Below are 15348 nucleotides of genomic sequence, written 5' to 3'. Positions count from 1 at the left end.
AAATTTTCGATGACGCTGAGGCATAATTGAGGTTCTATGCCGTTAATGTGCCAAATTATCTCATCCTTTAGCTCTTGAATTGTTGCTGGACGTATATAACTCCTTAAACAAATTTCAAAACTGCGCTAAAAGAAAAACTGTTTTTAGAAGGAATAACAATAGAAACAAATATAAAAAACATTTTATATTGTACATTGTTTATAGTTTAAGTACTTTAAACTTTATAAAAAAATGTATTTTAATTTTTCTTTAGGAAAATTGGTATATAAAAATCAGGTGACCCAAAGTATAATGGAAAAAAGTTGATCCACGGTCTGCATTATTTCTCCTTGATATGTTGGTGGATTTGTAAAAAGTAAAAACATTCTTGTAAAATAAAGTTGTAGTTATAGTCTGTCGAGCCGGATTTTTGAATTTCGTAAAAAATTGTATTATAATGTACGGCATTTTTAAGAAAAGTATGCGTCATAAACCAACTACAAATGTCATACTTGAATTATGTTTATAAATTTTTTTAATAAAAAGACAGACTATAGAAAAAACACTTTCGAATATTTAAAAAAAACCACATCAAAAAATATTAAAAACTGTATGAGTTATCTTGCAGACCGAGCCGAAAAAAGTTCTAGAAAAACGAGTTTAAACGTTCAAGTGCACTTTCGTTACCTCAAATGAAGGACAGCTACCTGTGCGCGCCAAACTCTCGTCGGGCAGTTACATTTTCTACCGTAACTTTGTATAATTTTTTTCAATAATCAGTCAAAAGATATTTTTACTGCAATTTGTTTCAGAAATCAAAAAAAAAATATTTTTACTGTAATTTTTTTCAGTAATCAGTAGAAGTATAATTTCTTTCAATAATCAGTCAAAAGATATTTTTACGGCAATTTTTTTCAGAAATAAAAAAAAAAACAAAATATTTTTACTGCAATTTTTTTCAGAAATAAAAAAAAAATCTTTTTTCTGCAATTTTTTTAAGTAGTCAGTAAAATTTTTATTTTAAAATTTTTATCAGTAAAGTAATAATTAAAATTTTTTTTAGTTAAATAATAATTTTACTGTAATTTCTTTCAATAATCAGTCAAAAGATATTTTTACTGCAATTTTTTTCAGAAATAAAAAAAAAAAATATTTTTACTGTAATTTTTTTCAGTAATCAGTAAAAAATATTTTTACTGCAATTTTTTTCAGTAATCAGTAAAAGTATAATTTCTTTCAATAATCAGTCAAAAGATATTTTTACTGCAATTTTTTTCAGAAATAAAAAAAAAAAATAGTTTTACTGTAATTTTTTTCAGTAATCAGTAAAAAATATTTTTACTGCAAGTTTTTTAAGTAGTCAGTAAAATTATTATTTTAAAATTTTTATCAGTAAAATAATAATTAAAATTTTTTTTAGTTAAATAATAATTTTACTGTAATTTCTTTCAATAATCAGTCAAAAGATATTTTTACTGCAACTTTTTTCAGAAATAAAAAAAAAAATATTTTTACTGTAATTTTTTTCAGTAATCAGTGAAAAATATTTTTACTGCAATTTTTTTCAGTAATCAGTAAAAGTATAATTTCTTTCAATAATCAGTCAAAAGATATTTTTACTGCAATTTTTTTCAGAAATCAAAAAAAAAATATTTTTACTGCAAGTTTTTTCAGTAATCAGTAAAAGTGTAATTTCTTTCAATAATCAGTAAAAAAATATTTTTACTGCATTTTTTTCAGAAATAAAAAAAAAATATTTTACTGTAATTTTTTTCAGTAATCAGTAAAAAATAGTTTTACTGCAATTTTTTTCAGTAATCAGTAAAAGTGTAATTTCTTGCAATAATCAGTAAAAAAATATTTTTACTGCAATTTTTTTCAGAAATAAAAAAAAAAAATATTTTTACTGCAATTTTTTCAGAAATCAGTAAAAAATATTTTTACTGCAATTTTTTTCAGTAATCAGTAAAAGTGTACTGGTAATGCAAATTGCACTATCAAAAAAATTATATTTATTGCATTTTTATTGCTACTGAAAAGTGCCCTTTTATGGTGAATAATATTTACGGGGCTTCCAAGTTTGATGTTGTTTATTGAACTAATGGTTTTTTATATATAAATGCAGGCCTTGCATTAAAATAATTATCGGAATTACATATTATATTATTTTAAGAGGGGTATAGGCATGCACTCTAAACAACAACTGCACTTTAATACGCGTACTATTGTTTGTTTTTTTTTGCCAACACTTCAAAATTATACTAACCGATATAGTACATACACACACTCACACACTCACACACATATGCACATCCGAACGATCCCAACAACTTCTATCATTCAGGAACTGCAGTAATAAAACCAATACCGCAAGTAATGTGAGCTGAACAACGCGTAATGCTGTTGGTGCAGAGCAGTGGCCAGAGCAGAGTGTGTTGTCGCCGTCGTAGAAATGTCACCGCATTTACGAGCTACAAACACATGACCAAACGCAGCAACGCAGAAACGCTGACTATTTGTCTCTCTAAGCATAGCTACGCCTGTCACGCTAACAAAGAGGCAATTGCTGCCATCGCTACAGTGGCAGCAGCGATTTTCTTTTGCTTAACCCATTTTGCCGCCAAAGCTCAACGCAGCTCTTTAGTACATAAATTTGTATGCGTACACATGCAAACATACACATGCACATGTATGCATGTAAGTACTTGTAGGTATGCTCACACACATGCACACAGCCACAAACGCGCGACGTTGCTCACAAGCACATACACACACAAAATGTTGGCGCTGTTCGAAACATAGTGCAATGGATTGGTTTTTTTTCATACTTTGAGTTTTTCAAAAAATAAAATCATTATAGCTGAGCAAGGCGCGTTTATTTAGTTTGCTATTTGCGTTGCTCGCGTGCGGTTCGAAGTAAGCGAAAAAACAAATTGAATACAAAAAAGTTGAAGAACTTTGTTCACTTATTCGCTGCGGCGTCGACGACAGTGGCAAAAGTGTGACAAGAGCGCGTCAATCCAACAGGTTAATAGCAAAAAGAAAAAGAAAAAAAAAACAAATTTAAAATGGGGATGAGAATAATAATTGCAGTTTAGTAGGTCAACGCGGTGCATTAGTGCGATAAGGCTTTGTTGTTGTTTGTGGAGTATTATTATGTGTAAGAAATAGAAAAGAAACAAAGAAAAATGCTGCAAAAATTCATGCGGTAAAACGCGTTAAAGTAACTCGGGGGTACACGGCGTATGAGTAACGGCTGTATGCCTTCAAAAAGTGGTTACAAGCGAAAGGACCAATTGGCAGAGCAACAATTTTGTATTTACATATGTATGTATGTATGTATAAAATGTTACGCACTGTCACGGTCATTGCTAAAAGTTTGAAAATTTCACATTTTCAAGGTTAATAGTGAATCAAAATATCAAATATATAATTAAATGATTTGTTTAAAACGTAACAGTTTGCGTGGCATTATTTTTTTGGCACTGCTTCTCTTGCGCATTGCGTGAGTCACTTGTTTTTTTCGCAGCACATTGCCAAGCATATAAACAAAATAGATTATGCGCTATTTCTGTTATTTTTCACGCCAGTGTAGCGCTATTTTAAACAACAATCACTCAATTGGATGAGTTAGCCGAAAATGGGCGAAAAAATTACATCGTAAAAATTGAAAAATAAAAAAAAAAATTTTTTTCAAACATACAATTTTTTTTAAACAAAAAAATTTTTTTTTTAACACACATTTACATATACAAGCGCAGAAAAATGCGTTGGTGGAAAATTATTGCTGTTCCATATAACAAAAGCAGTTTTTCAAGCTATAAATAGGTGGCGCATTAATTATTGTGCCGAATCTTCATGTTCAATGTTCGACCAAAAACAAAAAAATAAATACAAAAAAAAATATATATCAAAAAAAAGTGTATTTGAAAACATATACAAAATTGTGCATGCATACATACGCACTCACATATAGAAGTACAATATTTTCCTTCGCATCTGCAAAGGCTGCTTTGCGGCCTAAATCAAGTGCAACACTCTGATCTGCAGCCGTTTGTTTGTGCTATTCTGCTATTCATGTAAACTGTGTGGAGTTCATAAAATTCTTGTGTTTATTTTTTAATTTGGTTGTAATTGTCTTGTTATAGATTTCCTCTTGGCCTTATGGCCTCTGCTTCGAAGGGGAACGTGAAATTGTTTGGCTAGTAGACTGAGCAGGAAGCAGCAGGTTTCGAAAAATCGTCTGGTGCGCAGTTTTCAACTGCTAGGTACGAGGGGTGCCTTTTATATTTCGGGATTAGAGAACAAAAACAAATTTTAATAATCGAAAATCACTTTATTGTTTTTCAAAATATTCTCCATGAAGATCTATACACTTTTGCATGCGTTTGAACCAATTGTCGAAGCACTTTTGCCACTCTGAATGAGGTACCTCCAAAACATGCATTCTGAATGCCGCAACCGCTTCTTCAGGTGTCGAAAAACGTTGACCTATCAGTTTGTTTTTTACGTACGGGAATAAAAAGAAGTCATTCGGTGCCAAGTCAGGACTATACGGCGGATGACCCATCAATTCGATGTTTTGGGTGCTCAAAAATGCAGTTGTTTGAGCCGATGTGTGAGAGCTCGCATTGTCCTGGTGAAGAGTTATCCGTCTTTGGCGATAGGCTTTCCTAATTTCTTGGAAGACAACTGGCAAACAAATGCTTGTGTACCACTCAGAATTTACTGTTCTGCATTGTTCTAGTGGTACGGTTGCGACATGTCCAGTTTTTCCGAAAAAACAGGCGACCATTTGCTTGGAAGTGCTTCGTGCGCGAACAACTTTTATTGGATTTGGCTCATCTTGAAACACCCATACAGTCGACTGCTGTTTACTTTCGGGCTCATACGCATAAATCCATGATTCATCACCTGTCACGATGTCATAGACGTGTTTCGAAGCCCCGCGATCGTATTTTTTGAGCATTTCCTTCGACCAATCGACACGAGCCTTTTTTTGAGCGATTGACAAATTGTGTGGGATCCAACGCGAACCAATTTTTTGACAGTCAAATGTTTATGCAATATTGAATGTATGCTGGTCCCACTAATGCCAAAGATTGTCTCAATCTCACGATAGGTCACATGGCGATCTTGCAATATCAGTTCGCGCACAGCATCAATGGTTTTCGGAACAACAACTGATTTTGGACGACCTTCACGAAATTCGTCTTGGAGTGAACTACGACCACGATTGAATTCACCATAACCAACACTGGTCCTTGATGGAGCTTCATCGCCAAAAAATGAATTAAGTTCATCTATGCAATGTTGCTGAGTTAATCCACGTCGAAAGTTGTAAAAAATAATCGCACGAAAATGTTCACGATTTAATTCCATTTTTGGACCGAGATGAATCTTTTAAGTTACTGTAAACAACACAAATAGCGCTGGTATTTCAAAACGTTCTGAGTACGTAAAAGCCAAAAAATGTCAAACTTTGCGATACAACTGTCAGTTGCCAGATTGCAACACCAGGGTTGCTAAATCCCGAAATATAAAAGGCACCCTCGTAGTATGTACTCGGACCTTTTCCTTTTCTATTTTGTTTCGTTTTCTTTTTACCTTTCTCCTTCTTCTTCTCCATTCTATAATTTGCCAAAGTTGAAAATTTTGAAATAAATCAAATTCTCTTAAGAGCTAAATCTGCATGGACTATAAATTTATTAGTTAAAGCATTCTCGTGTTGGGGCAAATGACCTTTTTTCTAGATTTATTATAACATATAGGGTCGTGTAACAGGGAGAGATTGATGTTGTTAATGATGATGCCAGATGGCACAGTATTTTCTACAATGGAAAAAATTTAGTATCATGAAGTGATTGAATTTTTATTTTTGGAAGGTTTAAAAGCAAAGGATTTTGGGTTTAAAACCTTCTTCGCAGGCTGATAAGGATGGGCTGTCCGTAATTTTTCTTAAAAACTGCCCGGCTATTGTCATTCCTCTCAAATTAGTTTTTAATAAATTTTTATTTTCGGGAACTTTTATCAACGACTAGCTTTAACCCGCGGCCGCGCTCGCATAAGAGTAGTTTTGAGGGATTTAGTATATGTACGTAAAAGAATTACAAACAATAATTTCATAGAAAATAATTTTTTATTAATAACCATAATATTACAATACCCGGCATCCGTTGCTATGCCTCGTTGAATAAAATCAAAACAACCAATCAGAAAAATATCAAGCAAAATTATTTTTATTAATTTTCTATCTGAAACCGTTTTTGAACTTTGGGTCATTGTTTGGGTCATAGTTGAACAGCTTATGCAGATTATGAAGTCTAGAGTGGGCTATAAATAGTGGGAAATAGGAAAAACTAAGGTTTTTTATATTAAACTAGCGTACCCTCGCCCGCTTCGCTAGACGATAAATTCAATGATTTGCTGAAAGAGAATAAAATTAATACGAAACAAAGCAAATTCTTTGATACAATTTCTTTCGAACTTTATTGTAACACTTTTTGGTAGACAACGGTTTTGGTTTTTTCATCTTTCGCGTGAATAATGACGATGGTTTGCCAACTCGTGAGCAAGCTACATACAATTGTCCATGAGAAAAAATTGGGTATTCTAAATTAATACCGCACATTTGTAGAGACTGTCCTTGCGAATAGGGAACTGCAAACGTTTGAAATCGAATGGTAAATCCGCCGGAATCAGTGGAATTCAGGGTATCAAAATGTCTTCTCCTTTGTATTTCCCTTTCAAAATTGTTGCTTCGATAACGTTACCCATTAGCTTCTTCACAGCGAGTCTGGTACCATTGCAAAGTCGGGGCACATTACTATTGCGCAGCATAATAATCGGTGCTCCAATTTTTAATCGTAAATTATGAGGTGGTACGCCTGGCAAATCGAGTGAGTTTAAGAATTCAGTTGGATAATTTACGACCTCATCTTGATCAGTAATAGTGTCCATTGACTTATACGCAACTATGTCACCAGGTATTTGATCTAAAATAGCTGAATTTATATCATTGACGTCCTTATTTTTCCCAGCTAAAATTGCTCTTTCGCTGAGTCAATCATGGTTTTTGTAATGTTGAACTATGTTTGGAAATACACTCTGTATCAATGCCTCTTTAGACTGCGCAAAAGTGCAGAAATTGTTAGGCAATGTTATCATTGCTGTTGTTTTTGAAAAAAGGTTTATTTTTTTGGTTAAAAAGAGTGTTTTGAAGTTTTGAAAAACACTTCGCTCTAACAAATTTCTTCTCAGTTAATTGCTGAAAATTAAATATTTTGAAAAAACTATTTTTTTTTAATTTAACATTTTTGAGAAAATTTTGTTCTTGAAAAAATTTCATACTTTTGTAAAAGTTGAAATTGATTTGTTAAAAAAGATTTTTTTCCGCTTTGAAAAACACCCCCTCGAAAAAATGTATTCTCTATTAATAGTGGAATATGAAATGCTTTGAAAACACCATTTTTTTTTTTAAATTTTCTTTGGTTTTCAGAAAATTTTGTTTTGAAAAAATTCCATACCCTTGAAAAAGTTTTATTTTATTTTATTTGTTTAAAATTTTTGAAATTTTTTTTTTGTAATTTTAGAAAAACACCTCTTCGAAGAAATTTCTTTTATCTTTTTGAGGAAAATTTGGTTTTGAAAAAATCTTATGCTTTCGAAATTTTTTTATTTTACTTTATTTCTTCAAAATTTTTGAAAACAATTTTTTTTATAATTTTCAAAAAACACCCCTTTGATGTTTTCTATGTGTCATAGTGGTATTCCATTAACTTTTAGGATTATAGTCAAATACTTACAAATATCTACGCTTTCACAAATAGCAACAATAAACAAATTTCCTCAAAACCAAAACATTTACTTTTTTTCTAAAAAAATTCTAAACAAACAACGTAATAAATTTAGAATTTTGTGTTCACGAAAAAACAGTATTGTTTTTATTGTATTAACTGAAAACCAAAATGTTGCAAAAAATCAAAACAAAACTAAATTATTTTTTTGTGTTCATTTGGTCCATATGTTCCATAAAAAGTTGATATGGTAAATAATATGCATATGAATTTTTCCAATGAAGCACCATTCATTTTAAATTTTCCAAGAATTCTTTTTATCATTTCGCGTTTCTTTCCTTTTTCATTCGATTCCAACATTTGTTCATAGCCGAAAACATCGTTTGCAAACGCATTCATTTCCATATAGAATTGGTCAAAGAAAGCATTGCTCAATTGAATTGAAACATTATTTTCATAAATACTTAGGACCTTAACTAATGCACCTTGGTACATACCTAACGCAGATATTCATCGCGACCTTGACATCGATACTATTGATGAAACAATACAAAGCGCTAGCAGAAGACACATAAATAGACTATTAACGCATACAAATCCTATGATGAGAAGACTACCAAATAAAGAAAAATCTACCCAAAGTCGGCTTAACCGTCAAACACCAACAGATCTTGCAAAATCCTTGTAATCAATTGTCAACTAATCGTATATGTCATTGTTTGTTAACCACTTGTTTTTAAATAATATGTATATATTTCTTCTAAATGAGCTTGGGGGCATTGGCCCTTCAATATCACTCTCATTCCATCTTTTTGTAAATCAAATTACTTATTGTCTAACGACAGGTGTAATATTTTATGGAAGAAATAAAAAAAAAAAAAAATTTCATTCGAATCATTTGAAATTTCTGTATACAATAACGAAAAATTCAAAAAAAGTTGTACACATAAAATGAATGTCGATTCGAAACTTACTTTAATCTAAGAATCGAGCAAGTTTTGTTTTGTACAATATTTTGATTTTTTCTTTTTTTTATATGAAGAAAATATTTAAAAGAAATTTTTTTTTGCTAAAAACCTTCCCCTAGTGGATCCCTATAATATGAAAAAAAGAACGAATAAAATTGGCCTCGTATCGGCCCAAAAAAATGCGTACAAACGAACATCATTTCATTTTTATATATATAGATTTAAGCAAATATTCGATTATTAGTGACGAATGAGAGTGGTGTAGCGGCCTGGGGGCTGTAGGAAGGGAGTTCCATCATAAAAATATGGCTATAACCTTCATGATTGGGGGAAAATATGAATGTATAAAAATTTTTACGTCATTTGGTGTTGTCGTTTCGTAGTGATGCGCGGACATTCACCTTTATAGTATAGATTGGCAAATCACAACTATCACCCCTATTTTCAAGAGTGGCAAAAATAATGATGTGTGCAACTATCGGCCGATCTCGAAGCTTTCTATTATTTCTAAACTTTTCGAAGGGATTGTAAAATAAAAAATGTATTTTGCAACTAAGAGCTTAATCTCGCCCAATCAGCATCGATTTCCCTCGGGTAGGTCTACAGTTTCCAACCTGGCTGCTTTTGGTGAATACTGCTTTGGAACTTTTGCTGAAGATTTTCAAGTCGATTGTGTTTACACGGACTTTTCTAAAGCATTTGATAGAGTTTCTCAGACAATTCCATTACGTCAATTAGCCTCGCTTGGTTTCTATTCTGTTTTCTTTCAATGGTTGAACTCTTATTTATCTGATAGGAGATGTATGGTACCGATTGAGGGTGACTATTTGGAACCTTTCATTGCATCTTCAGAGGTGCCACAAGGCCGTATTTTAGGGCCTCTTCTCTTCGTTCTATTTATTAATGATATTTGTACCTGCTTTTTATTTGCCAACTTTCTTTTGTATGCTGATGATTTGAAAATATTTTCAGCCATTAGAAAAAAATTAGGATATTCCCATATTGCAAACGGAAATTAATGCGCTCTTTCGTTGGTGCAGTAACTCTGGCATCTCTCTAAATATTAAGAAATATTTTCATGTCACCTTCGCTAAAACTCAAAATATTTTCCATTCATCTTACAGCATTGATAATACTTTACTTCAATCTGTTCATGAATTCAAAGAGCTAGGGCTGATCTTAGACTCAGAATTTTCTTTCAACAGTCACATTAACTCTGTTGTATCCACTTCTTACTCAATCTTAGGCTTTAATAGGCGTAATAGCTCGATGTTCTCGGACCGTTACACTCCCAAATTACTTTTTACTTCCTTTGTTCGCTATATATTAGAATATGCAACTTTTATCTGGAAGCCTTGCCACCAATTTGTTATTGAGAGAATTGAACGTGTACAGAAGGTGTATCTTAAATATGCTCGCAGGTCGTTAAAATTCTCAAATAATATCCTTTCATATCATTCTCGTTGATTTTAATTAACTTAAAGTCTCTAGAGAGTAGAAGATCTATACTCTCACTGTCTTTTGTTTTTAGTGTAATTAAGGAGAAATGGACTGTTCATCCCTATTACGTTGCATTTACTTTCATATTTTTACTAGATCGTTAAGCAATACTTATCCATTTCATTTTAAATTTCTTAACACGAATTAAAAACACGAATCCTAACACGCAAAAAAGTTATTCAAAACAAAAATTGGATGATTAATTTTACGTCACCTTGTATTTTGGCACGCTCTTGTTGGAAACCCTTGTATAGGGTGATCAATCATGAGGTGCTTTTTTCAATAGTTAAAAAAAAACAAAAATGTAAATTATGTTCAAAACCTTTATTTATCATTTGAAAGGACATTCTTTGACATTTACTTTTTGAATATGACTTCATTCAAATGTTGGCCGCAACTACGCTTAAGGTGGTCCATTCTGAAGGTCTAATTTTCAATCACTCGTTCGAGCATTTCGACTGGTATGTCGTGAATAACACGCGTAATGTTGGCTTCCAGAGCTTCAATCGTAGCTGGTTTATCAGCATAGACCTTGGACTTCACGAATCCCCAAAGAAAAAAGTCCAAAGGTGTGATATCACAAGATCTTGGTGGCCAACTCACAGGTCCTAAACGTGAAATCAGCTGCTCTCCGAAATGACTTCTCAATAAAGTCATTGTTTCACGAGCTGTATGGCACAGAACGCCGATTTTTATAATACAGTTGAACAATTTGTAGACGTTGTTGCGGTGTGAGTCTTTCCATGATGAAATGCCAAACGCTGTTCAACAATGTAAAATAAAAAAATAAAAAAGGAATAAAAAAAATTATTACATGAAAGAAACGGTTTTATTTGTAAGGGTGGTGAATCTTAAAAGGAAATAAAACACATACAAATGTTTTAATGCCCTTACAATTGGATTTCTCAACTCTAAATCTGGAGATCCACTTTTCACACAATCTTCGTCGTAAATCAAGCTGTTATTCGGAAAAAACGCGTCAAATATTAATTTCAAAGTGCTTAATGATCTCTGGTTTATCGGCATACATATCCGCAGTGAAAATAACCTAAAAGAGTCGTATTGCATGAAGAAGATGGCAGATGATTCCACTAATTCATAAACTACGTTACCAGAATGAGCCGGCTTTATATCTGGCCACGGACTCTAACTCTAACTAAAATTCTACAAATACTTATGTAAATGGTTTTAAGCTGTCACAACCACAACAACTCTTTAAGCGATATAAACTGTGTTTTTTCCTGTTTGTGGAAGGTTGGTAGCTTATCATTGCAAGTTCAACCATGTTTTTCAAAATAAATTTGAACAATTTGTAAACGTTGCTCCGAAATGAGTCTGGCTTTGATGAATTGTGAGTTTAGTTTGAACTAACATGAAAAACAACGAACACTTTTAGGTCGTTTTTGGCTGGAAATAGTGCAATTGGTAGCTCTACAATCGTAAAATATCAAAGATCCAATCGCAGTAGAATTTCAAAAAAATGGAGCATCTCAAACGTCGTTATAGTAAACGTCCCCATTGCCTTCGGCATAAAGAATAGAAATGCGGGAAAACAGCGATGGGGAAAATACGAGAACCAAATGCGTTGCGCTACACTTCATGAAGCTCTTAAACTTGGTTGGTTAGAGTGGTGATTCATCCAGAATCCAACTAGAGCTTCCGCACCATTTTGTTGCCACATCCTCGTTACCGACTTGTTAACGGCATGACTATATCCAGTCTGTGCGGTTTAAGAACCTTATTAGGTTGTTGACGTCTAAGCCAGACAATTGTTCAAGACTCTCGAGCAGCGGATTGCCCAGTGTTAACATTCTGTTCTTCCATAGGACAGGGCTTTCACAGTGACACCAGTGACAGTATGTGTTGTGAGGGATGTCCAGGCTCCAGATTTCAGGCTCCACTGGAATGTCTCTCAAACGGAATTCCATTCTAACGTCCTGCATGGTCTAGATATTGAAGAAGTTCAACGTTTTGCTAGAATAATGGCCAGAAATTTAGTTAAGTTTCAGGTGAAGTTACTGATGTCGTTTCTGAAATCTTTTATCCTAATCGACTGGAACTTCGAAAGTAGATTGTGGCAACAAATCCTATCTAAGTTATAGTAATCTTTGAATTTCGTGATGGAACATAACTTCTCTACGATTGACGAGCTCTGGACTTTTCTGGATGAACATTTCAATTAAGCTGCCAAACTGTTAATAGAAGGTGGTGCCTACCACCCTATCGACAGCTACTAGACAGCTTAACAGAGAAACCGTGCGCCTCGAGGTCAAAAGATTTTCATTACTCGACATTAATTTCCTATTTAGGAACAAAATTATTCAAAAACAAAATAGGACGATTAACTTTGCGCCACCTTGTACAAAGTTGTACACGCGTATTTTTTTTGTACGAATAATTTATTTTTGATATCTATTTTCTGTAAATAAAATTTTCGTATTAATTTTATATAGAATCCAAATCAGCTGAAGGATGTCGATTTGTGGCGATGTCGGTTGTGTTATTCACAACCACTAATAATTTACTAATTATTCCAAATTCAGCTCATTCTTAGAAATCACTTCCAAATTTTTTTTCGGTACCAAACATTTTTAGAAACAAATTGAAAACTAAGTGAGGCATAGAATTGAGAATATTCGAACTCTAAATAAATTTTAGTACAAGGAAGTAAAAGTTATAATAAAAATAACACAATTCCAACCACATGCGTCCTTGACTCTTCAAACATACTCGTACATATATTTTAGTAGCTTATGACCTTTGATAGCAAGTGCCAGCGTGCAATCGTTAGACGATCCGAAATTCGCCCACAAGCCAAGTGCAATAAATTGTCGTTTGCAACAATGTTTGTAATGCAATAAACAGTTGATATTTCCTTTAATGCGTTGCGTTGACATACATACATACATACTTACATACATACACCCATATACGCACATATGTACTTTTACATACGCAAGTGTAGGAGCAGCTTTGAATTGGCTAAGCATGCATATTTGTACATATCGGCTTTATATCTATTCTATCCATCTTTGAACCCAAGCGCATAGCTAATTTTACTAGATCAAAAAAAAAAATAAATAAATAAAACAAAAAAAATTAATTAAAATATTTGCCCTTGCTGGCAGCTGTTGCAGCCAACTGACTCTGGCGTTAGTAGAATTGCTGTTTATTTTAAGGCAGTTGCATTTTTGTTATTGCAATTTTTCCAACACCCCAAACCTACACATGACTTGGAACAAGGCAAGCCGTTGAAATGCCAACAATATTGCGAATATTAAAATATATTCTATTCTATTTAAATGAGATGCATAAAGCATATCTATATATGAATATAACAACACACAATTTGTATAGGAATATGAAATATAAATGTGTACATTAGGGTGGGGCAGTGTTTTTTTTCTCGGCAATGTTCTTAGTAGACTCTAATTCTATATAAAATTATAAGAAAATAAGTATGTTGCAAAGCGAATGGGTCTGGCAGTTATCGAGAACAAAACGATCATCAAACAAACAGTCGGCGCACTCGCGTATCGGCACCCAGGTATACTTTCTTTTCAATTTCAAACGTTTATTAACAAAAAATGGTTACAAATTGAAAATTCAAAATAATTACCATCGCTAGGGACACATTTTTCCCATCTCTCAGGCAATTTGTGGATGTCGCGCCAAAAAAATTCGCCGTCTTTGGCCGCAAACCAATCATCGAGCCATTTTTTGGCTTCTTCGTGAGAATTGAAGCACTGCTCGGAAAGTGCGTGGCCCATCGATGCAAACAAATAATAATCGGAAGGCGCCAAGTCTGGTGAGTAAGCCCCATGCACCAGCGGTTCCCAATCGTACGTCTCCACCAATTCCCGGGTCACTCTTGTTCGATGTGGTGGTGCATTGTCATCAAGAAAAATTACTTTGTGACGCCGATCGGCATATTCTGGGCGTTTTCGGTGTATAGCGCTGTTCAAATCGGCCAATTGTCGTTGGTAGCGTGCACCGTCAACTGTTTTACCTGGTTTTAATAGCTCGTACCAAATCATACCACGCTGATCCCAGAAAACGCACAGCATTGCCTTGCAGCCGAAGCGATTTGGTTTGGTCGTTGTTTTTGGCTTATGGCCGGGCGGACCATACGATCGTTAACTCTTGGGATTGGGGAAATACACCCATTTTTCATCACCCGTAACGATTCGATGCAAAAAAGACTTCCTTTTGAACCGGGAGAGCAGCATTGCACAAGTGGTTTCACGGTGTCCGCAAATCGTAGTTTGAAGACACGAAATTCGACATTTTCAAGAGCGACAAAAATGCATTGTTGCATGAAACGCAACAAACAATGAACTGAATATTGTTGAAAGATGACAGACAAAAAAAAACAACACATTTGGGAAGGTTTAAAAATACTCCTAGCGACATCTATGGACTAATAGCTGAAAGTCTCATTTCATGGATATATACGAGCTTTACGTCGTCACAGACGGATACTATGTCCGGCTTCGTTGGCTGGATCATGTCGATCGAATGGATACAAATACTCCGACTCTGAAAGTATTCAATGCGATACCAGCTGGAGGTATCAGAGGAAGAGCGAGACATCAGGTAGAGAAGGACTTGGCTTCACTTAGCACGATAAAGAAACGGCTAGTGCGCTTTGTTAATCTCGGCCCAAATCGCGTAAGCGGTTATAGGAACGTTGTAGGTGCTCATAGAAGCAATCTTTGGTCGCATCGTCCTTCTCTTCCGTCGGGGCGTGGGCGCAAATGAGCGTGAGGTTGCAGATTATTGACGCTCGTCCACCGGAGTAAACGAAAGTACTTAGCGACGAACTCTCTCTCTATAAATCCAACACTGAATTTGCGCTGCTTTACGTGACAGCTACATACATCCTAAGGTCTAATGCTCTTCTTGCCTTGCCTCGCCCATCGCATCTCTTGTATGACAGTGATGTCAGTATTTGGTTTTACGAGGGCATCAACTAGCCGGACAGAAACGTCTTCGCCATTAAGGGGTAGTGAATGGTCCTTAGTTCGTTTGCAGAGATTGCCATCAAACTAAGTAGTTCTCATCCGAGGCTTTGCTTTATTTTTCATTGGGGGAGAGTTTTACGT

The 15348-nt window shown here is 34.1% G+C and overlaps 1 protein-coding gene across 1 annotated transcript in view; it reads left to right on the top strand.

Annotated features, from left to right (window-relative positions):
* The first annotated feature begins 2879 nt into the window (after positions 1 to 2879).
* The window catches only part of LOC129241027 (xaa-Pro aminopeptidase 2), a 51614-nt gene continuing 39145 nt past the window's right edge, over positions 2880 to 15348 (top strand). The window contains exon 1 of the mRNA XM_054877156.1: positions 2880 to 3006. The gene's annotated coding sequence lies outside the window, so the exon portion shown is untranslated. The remainder of the gene's footprint in view (positions 3007 to 15348) is intronic.

This window comes from Anastrepha obliqua, chromosome 1 (genome assembly GCF_027943255.1).
Source record: "Anastrepha obliqua isolate idAnaObli1 chromosome 1, idAnaObli1_1.0, whole genome shotgun sequence".
NCBI classification, from domain to species: Eukaryota; Metazoa; Arthropoda; class Insecta; order Diptera; family Tephritidae; genus Anastrepha; species Anastrepha obliqua.
Note: the sequence above shows the minus strand (reverse complement) of the source record. Positions and strands in the feature narration are given on the sequence as shown.